We start from the raw sequence: 12,833 nt of genomic DNA, 5'->3' as shown, positions 1-12,833 counted from the left end.
GGTTCCTGGCTCCGTCTAATGTCAGCGCCTGACACACACGTCTAAACTTTTCACTTGAAACAAGTGAATTTTTTTAAATTTTATTTTTATTTTAAAATTTATATTGAAGTATAGTTGATTTACAATGGTGTATTAATTTCTTCTATACAGGAAAATGATTCTGTTAAACATATATATATATATTCTTTTTCATTTTCTTTTCCATTATGGTTTATCACAGGATAGTGAATATAGTCTCTTATGCTATACAGCAGGACCTTGTGTTTATTCATTCTCTATATACTAGTTTGCATCTGCTAATCCCAAACTCCCAATCCATCCCTCTTCTACTCGACCTCCCCTTGACAACCTCAAGTGTGTTCTCTATGTCTGTGAGTTTGTTAAACCTTTTTCTTGATTGATGGAAGGTATTCAGTATGGTATGAAGCATGAATCATTCAAATGAAGTAAACCAGGAGACTTCCCACCTGGCAACAGAAGGCTAAATGGCGAGGTGATATTTGGTAACCCTTCTATACAAAAGAAATAGTCAACATATAAATCCTCCTGAGAAGTAAGCTGTACTGAAACAAAATCCAGGCTGCTAACTACTCCTTCTTAGGGTCTTCCACTTTGATTTTTGGGTCTTTTTAGATGGCATGCCCAATGAATTCTTCTGGTAACTTAATAGTCAGGAATGTGAGATCTGGATTTAGATGCCTAAATTCAAATCCTGATGACATCACTCACTGGATGTGTAATTTTTGGTGGTTAATCTCTTTCCCTCACTTCCCTCATCCATAAACATGGAGAGACTGTCCCTTATTTCATAGCATTTGTCATAAGGATTAAATGAATATTTGTAAATGTTAGATATCATCCTTATCATCATCAAGAAATTGGCCATTTTAATCCTTTTTGCTCCTGTAAAGGAAACCAGTTACTTACATTTTAAGTCCTAATTTTTTAACATAACAGCAGAGAGACAGGGTATGGAAATGAAATGAAAGCATGGGCTTTGCTACAAAATGGGCTCATTTTTTTGGGCCCACAGTCCAAGAGGCTAATTTAGGGATAGATAGGTGTAAAGTTTCAGGAAACAGTCAGGATATCAAGGTAACAGGGACAGGAGAACATTTAGATAAAATTGTCTGAGTGCTTTACAGTTAAATGAGAAGCCAATATAGTTTAATCCAGGAGTTCCAAGGGAAGACATGTAAATATACAGGAATTAATGGGAAATGAAGTCAACAGGGACTCCTATCCTGAGGTATTTTATACCTGTATTAATTAGCTAATTCAATTCACATGTAGATTTGAGTGCAAATGGCACATTTGGAAAACAAATGTTATGGCAGATAGCAAATAATTAGCTTGGGAATTTGTATTAGTCTGCTCTGGCTGCCGTAACAAATACCATAAAGTGGGTGGCTTAAACAATGGAAATTTATTCCCTCACAGATCTGGAGGCTGGGAAGTCCCAGACCAAGGTGCCAGGTCACTGGCAAGGGTCTTCTTTCTGGCTTGTAGACTGCCAACTTATCACTGTGTCCTCACAGGACTGAGAGAAAGAGATGGACAGAGGCTCTTGGGTATCTCTTCTTCTAAGGACACTAATGTGATCACGAGGGCTCCACCCTCATGATCTCATCTAAACCTAATTATCTCCCAATGGCCCCACTTCCAAATACCCTCACACTGAGATGCAGAGCTTCATCATAAGAATTTGAGGGAACACAGTTAAGCCCACAGCAGATCTGACAGTGCAACATGATGACCTGAACTGTGGTTTGCCCTGTACCTGTGCTCTTTGTGCCTGTTTACGTGTGTCAGATGGAGAAAGTTATTTGAGTGCTACATGTTTGGTATTTTCTACTGCACATGCACACACATGGGTAGGGTATACAAGTTAGAAGCAAAGCCATTCAAACCTGCAGCATTTTCCCACCTCCCACTTAGCCATGCTTCAGCTTTTCATCACAAATAGGTGATGACTGAAGTGGCAGGTATGGTGTCATCATGAGAAAAGTTGCAGGCTGAAAGGGGACTGCTTAATTCAGAGCTCTGGGTGAGAATATACAGAACCTGGAAGATCATCCTCCACAGCCAATCATTAATGTTGGGTTTGTCTCTTCTGGACCAAAGGGTTGGAGGAGGTGTAGTGGAGGGAAAATGAGGAAAAAGGGGAATGGGAGAGAAGAAATGGGCAATTAGCACATAGAGCAAGAAAGCAGAAATTAAAGCCACAAACTACAGAAAGAGGACGCTCACAGCCCCAGCCCCATCCAAGCTCTTCTCTTGATACCCTGCACCAGGTACTGGTGGCTTCTGAAGGAAAAAGCTTTCAGAAAGAAACCCTTTGGATGCCAAGGGAGGCAGCAGTCCCACAGCCCTGGGGCAAGGCTCACTGTGTCTCCAGAATAGTAGAGAAAGTTCTGTCTACTGTGTGTGGAAACAGACCCGTCAACTTCTGCTTAGATTAACGTGGGAGTCAGTCCAGGAAAGGGAGGGTGAGAAAGTATAAAGAAGAACTGAAGAGCTAGGAAGAGCTACATCTTTTGAAGGGGATGTCCTGGGCTACCCAGGAAGGCTGCCTCAGATCTTCATCAAAAGGATTACTAGCTCTTCTTCTTCTCATCTTTGGACTGTAGCAAATCACTCCCTTAGAACTTCCTAGCCTTCATCCAAATGCATGTAAATCTTGAGAGAGGACCAAGAGAGAGAAGCAGCAGGTGGCAGATTAGATAAGAAGTGAGAAGTAAGAGGTGCTGTGAGGCAAATCAGTGAGACAGGAGATGTTGTGACTGAATGAATCACTAGGCCAGTGCAAAGCACAAGCCTTTATCCTGAAGAACCACATCCCCTTGTGGGTTCTAGGCTGCTTCTTGTGCTGCTCATCAAGAAAAAAAAAAGTCACCCAGATTCACCTCACTTCCTTTTCTGCTATGCTTTGCAGGCTGAGATATCAAGGGATAGCTATACAGATAGAACTTGAATGGCCTGCAATGAAGCATTTGAAGAAAAAGGAGCAATATGCATTAATGAGACTCCGCGCCGGACTGAATGACCAAACCCAAAGTGTGACGTCCACGGCGCCATGTTTACCTGGAAGAGATCTGTCCAGGTTGTGCTAATGTGTCTGCGTTGTTCAGCATTTTTACTGGCAACTTGGATAAAGTCAAAACGAGCAAGCCTGTCAAGGGTTCAGCTGACAAAGAGCCATGAGATAGCACTAATAAGTCAGCTGACAGGAACAAGATTCAGAGAGATCTAGACAGGTTAGAATGATGGATCAGAACTAACAAGATGAAAGATGGAAGCCATAGTTAAGTTCAAGCAATTAGATGCACCAGGTAGGGAGACTTGAGTACATGCATGAGAAATGAAAGCAGTGGTTTGGCTGATTGCACTCTGGCTGATATAAATTACTAGCATGACATTTGTTAGAAAAGAGAGAAAACAATTTTTGCAGCTTTTATTACATACATAAAGTGGTCATATTAAAAAAAAAGGGAGATAATTACCCCACAGTATTCTTCATGTTGAATTCTATTTGAGATGCCTCAAATTAAGCAAACATTCATTGAAAAATGCTGGTGAGGGGGTCTGGTGGGGGGAGAAGTAATTGAAGCAGTTGGAGCCGTTTATCTGAGGAATGAGAATATGTGTGGAGTGTGGGGAGGAAGAGATAGTCATATTCAAATATTTGAAAGTGACATTGAAAAGAATTAAGTCTATTATGTGTACCTCCAGATGACAAGTAAAAGGAAGTTTCAGACAGAAACACAGATTTCTACTCAATATACTTTAGAACTAATTGACATTTTGAGATATCCAAATACAGCATTTGCTGTGACCTGAAGTTTCTATCTTGAACTCGTTAGGAAAGATGTGGAGGGAATTGAGAGGACACACTAGGTGACTTCAGGGTCTCTTCCACTCTATGGTTTAATTTATTTCACTTAAAAGGTATATATTGAAATTCTATGTCCTGTGTATATAGTGAGTGGTGAGCAGAACAGAAGCTACTCTCTCGGCACCTACCTATGTAATCGATGGAGGAGACAGACAATCAACAGGTAAGCAGACAACTGACTACGTTAGGGTGCTGAGACAGAGATCAATTAGGAAGGCCCTCCATAGCCTTCCAGGTGGCACCAGTGGTAAAGAACCTGCCTGCCAATGCAGGAGACATAAGAGATGTGGGTGAGATCCTTGGGTTAGGAAGATCCCCTGGAGGAGGGCATGACAACCACTCCAGTACTTTTGCCTCTAGTGAGCCTCAAAACATCATGGCAGAAGCCTTTGGAGCACTGGGCAGTGTACTCATTCTCAACTTGAGAACGTGGAATCTACCCTAGTGTCATTTGTTGCCTTCCAGAAGAAGTGCAACGCAGGGTGAATTCCCACAAACAAGTTCAGAGTCTCAGACACCTTGAGATTCTGCTGCTGCTGCTAAGTCGCTTCAGTCGTGTCCGACTCTGTGCGACCCCATAGATGGCAGCCCACCAGGCTTCCCCATCCCTGAGATTCTCCAGGCAAGAACACTGGAGTAGGTTTCCATTTCCTTCTCCAATGCATGAAAGTGAAAAGTGAAAGTGAAGTCGCTCAGTCATGCCCAACTCTTAGCGACCCCATGGACTGCAGCCTACCAGGCTCCCCAGTCCATGGGATTTTCCAGGCAAGAGTACTGGAGTAGGGTGCCATCCTTGAGACTCTAGGACCTTTTACCTCTTTAGAAAGTATAGATAACCTTGAGACTCTAGGTTATCTATACTTTCTAAAGAGGTAAAGGTCTTAGAAAACAAGTGAGAAATGTCCTTGCTCTCTAGTAATATTTAGAATTGGAACTGAGGATATGATTAGAATTAAGCAAAATAATAACTAGAATAGAGTTAAGGGAAGAGGGATTTTGCTATAAAATTGAAATTAGATACCAAAAAGGAAATGGGATGAATTTTAAAAAAATAAAATAAAGGATAAATTATTGGAAGGTCAGGATTGAATAGCTAGATTAAGAACTAAGCAGATTTAAGAGGTGCTGTGGTGAGGCGTGGAGATGTGGTTCCCATAGTCACTTTACCCAACAGTATCATAATACTGCAGGCTGTATAGTAAAAAGGGGGAGAAAGAGAAAAAAGCTACCAATAATCCTTCTACCTTCAATTGGTGTCATTATTAATTTTGTGTATTTCTTTGTTATTTTTCCTTTGTGTCTGCTTTTAAGATCTTTATTGGATTTTTTCTAAGTCATAAGAGCAATACATGTGAGCTGTAGAAAATGAAAACTGCACCCAAACCAATCTCTCAGAGGTATATAAATGGAATATAGTCCTAAAAGTTAATAGTTTGTTAACAGAAGATATGATACACACACACACACACACAATGGAATACTGCTGCTGCTGCTGCTGTTGCTAAGTTGCTTCAGTTGTTTCCGACTCTGTGCAACCCCAGAGACAACAACCCACCAGGCTCCCCCGTCCCTGGGATTCTCCAGGCAAGAACACTGGAGTGGGTTGCCATTTCCTTCTCCAATGCATGAAAGTGAAAAGTGAAAGTGAAGTTGCTCAGTCATGTCCAACTCTAGCGACCCCATGGACTGCAGCCCACCAGGCTCCTCTGCCCATGGGATTTTCCAGGCAAGAGTACTGGAGTGGGGTGCCATTGCCTTCTCCACAATGGAATACTACTCAGCCATGAAAAAGAATGAAAATTTTTGCCATTTGCAGCAACCTGTGTGCACTTGGATGGCATCATGCTAAGCAAAGTAAGTCAGAGAAAAACATTGTAGGGTATCACTTATATGTGGAATCTAAAAAATACAACAAATTAGTGAACATAAAAAAAAAGAAGCAGACTCACAGATATAGAGGACAAACTAGTGGTTACCAGTGAAAAAATGGAAGAAGTAAGGGGCAGCACAGGGGTAGGAGAGTAAAAGGTACAAACTATTAGGTATAAAATAAGCTACAAGGCAGACTTCCCTGGTGGTTCGGTGGCTAAGACTCTGAGCTCCCAATACAGGGAGCCTGAGTTTGAACCCTGGTCCAGGAACTACATCCACATGCCACAACTAAGAGTTTGCATGCTGCAAATAAGACCCAACCTGGCACAGGCAAATAAACAAACTAATTATACAAATATTAAAAAAAAAGCCACAAGGATATATTGTACAACATGGGGAATATAGCCAACATTTTATAATTACTATAGAATATAACCTTTTAAAATTGTGAATCATTATATTGTACACCTGTAATTTATATAACATTATACATCAACTATCAGATCAGATCAGTCGCTTAGTCATGTCCAACTCTTTGCGACCCCATGAATCGCAGCACACCAGGCCTCCCTGTCCATCACCAACTCCCGGAGTTCACCGAGACTCACGTCCATCGAGTCGGTGATGCCATCCAGCCATCTCATCCTCTGTCGTCCCCTTCTCCTCCTTCCCCCAATCCCTCCCAGCATCAGAATCTTTTCCAATGAGTCAACTCTTCACATGAGGTGGCCAAAGTACTGGAGTTTCAGCTTCAGCATCATTCCTTCCAAAGAAATCCCAGGGCTGATCTCCTTCAGAATGGACTGGTTGGATCTCCTTGCAGTCCAAGGGACTCTCAAGAGTCTTCTCCAACACCACAGTTCAAAAGCATCAATTCTTCGACGCTCAGCCTTCTTCACAGTCCAACTCTCACATCCATACATGACCACAGGAAAAACCATAGCCTTGACTAGATGGACCTTTGTTGGCAAAGTAATGTCTCTGCTTTTGAATATGCTATCCAGGTTGGTCATAACTTTGCTTCCAAGGAGTAAGCGTCTTTTACTTCAATTATACAAAGTTAATAGCTTGTTGTTAAAATATTTCTCACAGGGGACTTCCTTGTGGTCCAGTGATTAAGAGTCTGCACTTCCACTGCAGGGGGCATGGGTTCCATCACTAGTCAGGGAACTAAGATCTCAAATGCCATGTGGTGGCACAGCCAATATATATATATATATATATATTTCCCACAGAACTATATTATAGTATATATTCCATTTTCTTACTTAATATACAAACATTAACAGTATGCATTAATATTTCTTTGGTCTCCTTGAGTTGATAAAAATTAATGCCAGCAAATTTTGAAAACTCAGCAATGGCCACAGGACTGGAAAAGGTCAGTTTTCATTCCAATCCCAAAGAAGGACAATGCCCAAGAATGTTCTGACTACTGCATAATTGCACTCATTTCATATGCTAGCAAAGTCATGCTCAAAATCCTTCAAGCTAGGCTTCAACAGGACATGAAGCAAGAACTTCCAGATGTACACGCTGAATTTAGAAAATGCTGAGGAGCCAGAGATCAAATTGCCAACATCTGTTGGATCGCAGAAAAAGCAAAGAGATTCCAGAAAAACACCTACTTCTGCTTCACTGACTATGCTAAAGCCTTTGACTGTGTGGATCAAAACAAACTGTGGAAAATTCTTCAAGAGATGGGAATACCAGACCACACTACCTGCCTCCTGAGAAACCTGTATGCAGGTCAAGAAGCAACACTTAGAACCAGACACAGAAAAATGGACTGGTTCCAAATTGGGAAAGGAGTACGTCAAGGCTGTATGTTGTCACCCTGTTTATTTAACTTATGTGCAGGGTATATCATGCAAAATGCCAGGCTGGATGAAGCTCAAGCTGGATTCAAGATTGCCAGGAGAAATATCAATAACCTCAGATATGCAGATGACACCACTCTAATGTCAGAAAGTGAAGAGGAACTAAAGAGCCTCCTGATGAAGGTGAAAGAAGAGAGTGAAAAAGTTGGCTTAAAACTCAACATTCAAAAAGCTAAGATCATGGCATCTGGTCCCATCACTTCGTGGCAATAGATGGGGAAAAATGGGAACAGTGACAGACTTTATTTTCTTAGGCTCCAAAATCACTGCAGATTGTGACTACAGCCATGAAATTAGAGGACATTTGTCCCTTGGAAGAAAAGCTATGACAAACCTAAACAGCATATTAAAAAGCAGAGATATCACTTTGCCAACAAAGGTCCGTCTAGTCAAGGCTATGGTTTTTCCAGTAGTCATGTATGGATGTGAGAGCTGGACTGTAAAGAAGGCTGAGCGCCGAAGAGTTGATGCGTTTGAACTGTGGTGTTGGAGAAGCCTCTTGAGAGTTCCTTGGACTGCAAGGAGAGCAAACCAGTTAATCGTAAAGGAAATCAGTCTTGAATATTCATTGAAAGGACTGATGCTGGTGCTGAAACTCCAATATTTTGGCCACCTGATGCGAAGAGCTGGCTCATTGGAAAGGAACTGATGCTGGAAAAGATTGAAGGCAGGAGGAGAAGGGAACGACAGAGGATGAGATGGTTGGATGGCATCAAGGATTCAATGGACATGAGTTTGAGCAAACTCGAGGAGATGGTGGACAGGAAAGCCTGGCGTGCTGTATGTAGTCCATTGGGTTGCAAAGAGTCAGACATGACTGAGTGACTGAATAACAACAGCAAATGTCGTTTTTGCTTTTTGGTTTGTTTCATACAAACCTTCAAAGGAAAAAGCCTTTCAAGACCATCATAAAAGAGGAAGATGATGCCTAATAAGCATGTGAAAAGGAGCTCAACCTCAGTAGTCATTAGGAAATGTACAATAAGGCTGACATAAGATACCCCTTCGCAGCTGCTAGAATGACTATAATAAAAAAGAAAGACAATAACAAGTGTTGGTTAGGATGTGGAGAACTTGGAACCTTTATATGTTGCTCCTGGGATTATAAAATGGTACCACCACTTGGAAAACAGCTGGGTAATTTCTTAAAAAGTTACACATAAACTTACCACCTGACCAGCAACTCCTCTTCTAGGTATCTACAGAAGAGGAATGAAAACAAATGCCCACATAAAGACTTGTTAATGTTCATAACAACATTAATTCTTAATAAATCCAAAGGGAAAACAATCCAAAGATTTATCAACCGGTGATGAATATAATGGAATACTATTCAGCCGTAAAAAGAGTGAAATACTGATGTGCATTACAACATGGATGAACTTCCAAAATATTGTGCTAAATGAAAGAAAACAGAGGCAACAGGCTACATACTGTAAACTCTACTTATAAGAGATGTTCAGGATGGGGAACACGTGTATACCCGTGGCGGATTCATGTTGATATATGGTAAAACCAATTCAATATTGTAAAGTTATAAAATAAAAAAAAGAGATGTTCCCAAAAGGCGTATTTATAAACACAGAAAACAGATCAGTGGTGGCCTTGGTGTTGGGGTTCTTACAGCAGGCAGGTAGCTAGGTATGAGCAAAGAAATGGGGGAAGGGGCCTGGTGGCAGGAAATCAGGCAGCTTGTAAACAGCAGGGGTCCAGGGGCAGACAAAGAAAAGCAGAAACCTCCAGACTGACAGGAAAATACACAGGATGTTGGATGATAAGTGCCATGGAACGTACAAAGAAAGGTGAGGGAATGTGGCAATCCCCTGCATAGGAATGTAACCTGTTGCTCATTATGATCTCATTACAATAAAATTAGCCTTGCAGATAAAAAGTACCCATCATGCACAGACACTGATGCTTCTTCTTTTTTTTTAATTTTATGTATTTATGTATTTTTGGCTGTGCTGGGTCTTTGTTGCTGTGCAGGCTTTTCTCTAGCTGCAGCAAGCAGGGGCTACCCTCCAGTTGTGGTAGGCTTCTCACTGTGGCGCCTCCTCTTGCTGTGCTCTAGGGTACGTGGGCTTCAGTAACTGTGGCACACAGCTTGCGGCATGTGCAATCTTCCCAGACCAGAGATCTAACCTGTGTCTCCTGCACTGCCAGGTGGAATCTTCACCACTGAGCCACCAGGGAAGCCCAACACTTTTATAAAGACAAAAATCCCTCCTCCCTTTGGGAAGATGGAGCTGGAATGAAAATCAGGGAATATGACAGTGTGATCCCCAAACTCCTCCTTCTCCAGTGAAATATCCCGTCCCTTCATTTGTATGCCCCTCAAAACTGGCTTGCCACAGAAACCCAGGACAGCAACTCCTCACCCATCTGCCTGCTTTCCGTCTGAGAGCATCAGTTCAGTTCAGTCGCTCAGTCGTGTCTGACTCTTTGCGACCCCATGAATCGCAGCACGCCAGGCCTCCCTGTCCATCACCAACTCCTGGAGTTTACCCAAACTCATGTCCATTGAATCAGTGATGCATCCAACCATTTCATCCTCTGTCATCCCCTACTCCTCCTGCTCTCAATCTTTCCCAGCATCAGGGTCTTTTCCAATGATTCAGCTCTTCGCATCAGGTGGCCAAGGTATTGAAGTTTCAGCTTCAACATCAGTCCTTCCAATGAACACCCAGGACTGATCTCCTTTAGGATGGACTGGTTGGATCTCCTTGCAGTCCAAGGGACTCTCAAGAATCTTTTCCAACACCACAGTTCAAAAGCATCAATTCTTCGGTGCTCAGCTTTCTTCACAGTCCAACTCTCACATGCATACATGACCACTGGAAAAACTATAGCCTTGACTAGACGGACCTTTGTTGACAAGGTAATATCTCTGCTTTTCAATATGCTGTCTAGGTTAGTCATAACTTTCCTTCCAAGGAGTAAGCGTCTTTTAATTTCATGGCTGCAATCACCATCTGCAGTGATTTTGGAGCCCAGAAAAATAAAGTCAGCCACTGTTTCCCCATCTATTTGCCATGAAATGTCTGAGAGCATATTCTAGCTTAAATAAATTCTCACTTTACATTCTTAATCTCCTTGCTACCTCTCTGAATTCTTTCTCAAGATGAAGCAAAAACCTTCAATTCATTGAGAACAAGTGTGTTGTGTCAGTTGAGTATACACAGGTTTGAGGGAAGTTTGGGGGATGATGGATGTGTGCTAAAACTAGATTGTGATGATTGTTGCACAACTTTATAAATTTACTAAAAAAAGTACTGACTAGGACTTAATGAAAAACAAAAATAGAGAAGGGGTGCCAGGTTTGAACCATTTTGGGGATAATAATTTAACACCAGTGACATTTGGAACCTAATAGAAAATATTGGCACAACAAAAGAATTTGTAAAATCTCTTCCCTTTTCCAAATAACCAAATTTGTCCTTACTATAGTCTCATCCTGACTAGGCCTTTATCAATGGTAAAGTTTAAAATGGTCATATATTTGAAAGGCACAAAATAAAACGAAACTGAATTTCCATTGCTTATCACTAAAGAGCGTGAAAACGGAAGTGGGCCTTGTGTTCGGTTTTCATGTTAATATGCTGCCACCTAGTGATCATTTATAAAACAGCAGGACTTGGTTTGTTCTGTTTCCTTGGGTTTGTTGAGCTGCATCTGTATAACCCAATGTCTGAATGCTTGGCTATGTATAGGTTAAATGTCTGAATCCATCACCGAATAATTTACGCTTCCTAAAAATACTGTGGTGGCAAGAACTGGGATAGGAGTCCCTCCAAAGTGACTTCCAGTTCCTGATCTGTCTGATGTCAGCTTTGTGACTTGGAGCCAGGAAAAGATGAATCTTTTGGTTCCAAAGTTGAAGTAGTGGGGCTCTGTAAGAAAGTGGCTGGAAGTGAAATCGCTCAGTCGTGTCCAACTCTTTTTGACCCCATGGACTGTAGCCTATCAGCCTCCTCCCTCCATGGGATTTTCCAGGCAAGAGTGCTGGAGTGGATTGCCATTTCCTTCTCCAGGGGATCTTCCTGACCCAGGTATCGAACCTGGGTCTCCCGCATTGCTGGCAGACGCTTTTCCGTCTGAGCCACCAGGGAAGCTATGCCTGGTGGCTAATAGCTTTCTAAACTTTGGTGTTCCATTCTTTAAAATGGGGATAAAGGAATACCTGCTCCCAGGGTAGCTGTGTGAATTAAAATCACTTAGAAGTGCTGTCTGTAAAAGCACTTATCTCAGGGCTTTCCTGGTGGTTCAATGGTTAAGAATTCATCTTGCAATGCAGGGGACACAGGTTCTACGCTTGCGCTCAGAAGGTCCCTCACGCACGGAGCAACTAAACCCATATGTCACAGCTACTGAGCCTATCTATGCCTTCGAGCTCAGGAACCACAGCTACTGAGCCTGTGCTCCATAACATGAGAAGCCACTGCAATGGGAAGCCTGCGCACTGCAACTCGAGAGTAACCCCTGCTTGCTGCAACTAGAGAAAGCCCACATGAAGCAACAAAGACCTAGCACAGCCAAAAATAAGTAAATAATTTTTTTTTAAGCACTTATCTCAAAATATACTGCAGAAGTAGGCTACAGTGATGTTTCCCTATAGTAAATATGCCTCATAGGGACAAAAAATCCTTTACCTACTCTTTAAAATTGGTTACCCCTCCTACCCCACCCCAAAGCAATGAGCAAAAACCCAGAAGGATATAAAATCGAAAGAAACTTAGATTATCAGCTAATTGGAGAGGCATATTTGGACAACTTAATGTTTAAAACAGTGAAAAGGAAAAAAAGAGGAATGAGTTTTTCTATTCTTTCCTGAGAACAAAGAAGATAGAACAGTGAGCAGGCCTGATCATTCCTAGTTTTCACTGTAACCATTCCTAATTATTGTCTATAACTTAAGTTTGCTTTTCTGCCCTCTAGCGCTGCATGAGCTACGTTCTGCACCTACTTCTTTTAACTCTATGCTAATTACATCCTATATTTGGTGCTCACCTTTACAGCACTCTCTTGGAGACCATCCCTTGTAGTTTTTCTCTTTTTGCATTATATTAATAGAAAGAAGGCCACAGTACAATACACAGAAGACAATGGACCCAATTACTGGGCTACCTGATGCCAGCCTGTGACCATTTTTTTTGAAACAATGCAAGAGGAAGAATAAAAGATCCTTA

Source organism: Bubalus bubalis, chromosome 6 (genome assembly GCF_019923935.1).
Source record: "Bubalus bubalis isolate 160015118507 breed Murrah chromosome 6, NDDB_SH_1, whole genome shotgun sequence".
In the NCBI taxonomy this organism is placed as follows: Eukaryota; Metazoa; Chordata; class Mammalia; order Artiodactyla; family Bovidae; genus Bubalus; species Bubalus bubalis.
The sequence above is the reverse complement of the archived record's forward strand: the minus strand, read 5'-3'. Positions refer to the sequence as shown.